The sequence below is a fragment of the Chrysochloris asiatica genome, unplaced genomic scaffold (genome assembly GCF_000296735.1).
Source record: "Chrysochloris asiatica unplaced genomic scaffold, ChrAsi1.0 scaffold00038, whole genome shotgun sequence".
In the NCBI taxonomy this organism is placed as follows: domain Eukaryota; kingdom Metazoa; phylum Chordata; class Mammalia; order Afrosoricida; family Chrysochloridae; genus Chrysochloris; species Chrysochloris asiatica.
Window position 1 is genome coordinate 23,354,299 of NW_006408556.1, and position 2,938 is coordinate 23,357,236.

The window sequence follows — 2,938 nt, forward strand, 5'->3', positions numbered from 1 at the left end:
TGTAAAGAAAACAAAAATCCTTACCACTGGACCAATAAACAACATTCTTATCAATGGAGAAAAGATTGAAGTTGTCAAGGACTTCATTCTTCTTGCATCAACTATCAACACTCTTGATTTTCAAACTTCACATTCCAATCATCAGTAATTATCAATGCATGCTTAATCAATTTCAGACTGAAAAGTTGGTAGAATTCTTCAATTTCATCATCACTGTCTTTAGTGGTTAGTTTGTAAATTTGAATAATATAGCGGTATTAACTGGTTTCTTTGTAGGCCTGTGGATATTATCCTATCATAGACAGTGCTGCACTTCAAGATAGATCAAGAAATGTAATTTTTGACAATAAATGGAATGCCTTCCTCTTGAATTTTTGTTCCAGGCATAGTAGGTTCCTATATAAGCTTCACTGATTTTTCTTCTCAAGGGAATCCAGAGTAAGACACCAGATTAAGTCACTTTAAAACTAAGGACCAGAGAGTAAAGAAATTTCCCAGTCACAAAGCTTTTGGCAGTGAAACTAAGATTCAAAACACATCTGACTCTAAAACATACTTCTTTATTTTTTTTTATTATTCCTTTAAAACCAATTCCCTTCTATGCTTTATTAAGGGGGAAATTATTCTGCAGTTGAAAATTATTTAATTTTATTTGAAATTATTCATCCTTAAGTATGAACAACTCAGTGTAAAGAACACAAAAATCCTCACAACTAAACCAACAAACATTATGCTAAATGGAGAAAATAATGTAATTGTCAAGGATTTAATTTTGCTTGGATCCATAAACAACAAGGACTTGGCACTCCTTCTAAAGTCTGTAGCATTCTTTATGAACTACACTGAAAAATAAAGAAAAGAAAAATCCTCACAATTGGACTGATAAACAACAGCATGATTTTAAAAAGAAAAAAAGAAATGATTTTATTTTGCTTGGACCCACAAATAACAACCATGGAAGCAGCAGTGAAGAAATCAAATGATGCACTGTATCAGGCAAATTTGCTGCAAAGGACCACTTTAAAGTATTTAAAAGCAAATAGGACTAGGCAGTACTTAGTTTTGTTGCACCTGCGATAACTATAAGTTCATGCTGACTCAATGGCACCTAATAACAACCAAAAAATGCACTAGAGTATATTTATAAGTAGGATATTCTTAGAACCTTATGTTCTTTCTGAAAACCATTCTTAACATCATATTGCACAAGCAACAAATGTCCAAACAAACAAAAAAACCCTGATAAATAGAAGGCAACTGAAGATTTGTTTTAGTTTTGGTATATCCAATAAAAGTTAGCTACATTGTTGCTGTTTTTAGTAACAATAATTTAAGCATAATTTCAGGAAATCATGCAGAAACAGTAATTATGAATGAAAATGACTTTGTATCTTGAAGTGTAATCATATCAATTTAGCAAAATTTCCCCCTACTTTGTACAAGTGGCACCACTATGGAATTTCCTCTATATTGCTACCTAGATAATGCCAACTCTTTTCAACCTAAAAAAATATGGAAAATATGGGAACTTAAAAAATGTAAATTTGTGTTGTGGGCTATAGTAATGCTAATTAAGACAGACTGGCAGAACTAAAAATGGTATGCTAAAGCATAACTACAGAACATGTGATTGTCTAGCTGCATTCTCCTAAGTCCGTCTCTGAATTTTCATGGAGACCACATGCTCCACAGGGTGCTGTGTTCCAAAGACTGAGTATACTAGGAATAATAAGGCAGGCTAATTTCTGGGAGATATGAGACTCCTCTATTCAGGTAATCTTCGCTCAAGGACTCCCTGATGATCTTGTGAAACTTTCCTTAGAGCTATGAAATAGTCCAAGATATTTCCAACCAGAAATCTTTCCTTCATTCTTTCCACTCTTGTTTCTTTCCTTTGTTCCTTCATTCTTTCCTCCCTTCTTTTTTTCCCTCCCTTCTTCTCCTGTTGTAATAGATGCATGGAGATCTGATTACTCTCCCATACTTTCTAAATCTCTTTATATTCTCTCACAGGTATTTCTTGAACCCCTGACCTTGCAGTTCAGGTTAGTTTGAACTACAAATTTGGTGGTTTAAGCTCACCAATACAAAGTCGCTATGGATTGGAACCAACTCAATGGCACTTAACAGCAACAACAAACCTAATAAATACTCCTATTCTTAGTTCTTCTTCTATTATTTGTAATCAGTGGCACTAATTTTACTTGACATCAACTATCACTGATACACAGATCATTCACTTGCTTCTCCAGGCAGACACTCCCAACCTCTAAGTGTTAGATCATATCAATAGTTATTCCACATCTTTGTTCTTGGTATTGTGAACTTAACATTTCAAAGGCACTTCATGAAGCTTTGCCAAAACTAAATTCAAAGTTTGCTGCCTCTAAAACTGGGCTTACAACAATGTTGTCCTAGCTTACTAAATGGGGCCTCCATTCATTTATTTTGCAAGTCAAAACCATGTAAATCATCCTTGACACCTCAGGCTTCCTCACTGACTATTGCTATTGTTAGTAAGTAACATTGAGTCAGTTTTGACTCAGCAATCCTGTGAAGGCTTGCCAAGGAATAACTGGTGAGTTTGAACTCCCAACCTTGTGGTTAGAAGTCCAGTGCTGATCCTTCAGTGCCACACCAGGACTCCACTCACCAATTTATTCATTCTGACTTCCTTAGCATTGCCCACTTCTTGCCACTGCCCAAGAATAACCTGTCACCACCTCTTACTGACAATGTTTCTCTGCTATGCATAGAGTTTTCAGTGGCAAAGAACAAGGCACCAGGAATTGATGGAATAAAAATTGAAATTTTTCAGGAAAGTGAGGCAGCACAGGAGGTACTCACTCATCTCTGCCAAGAAATTTGGAAGACAACTGTCTGGCCGACTGATTGGAAGAGATCAATGTTTATGCCCATTCCAAAGAGAGGTGACCCA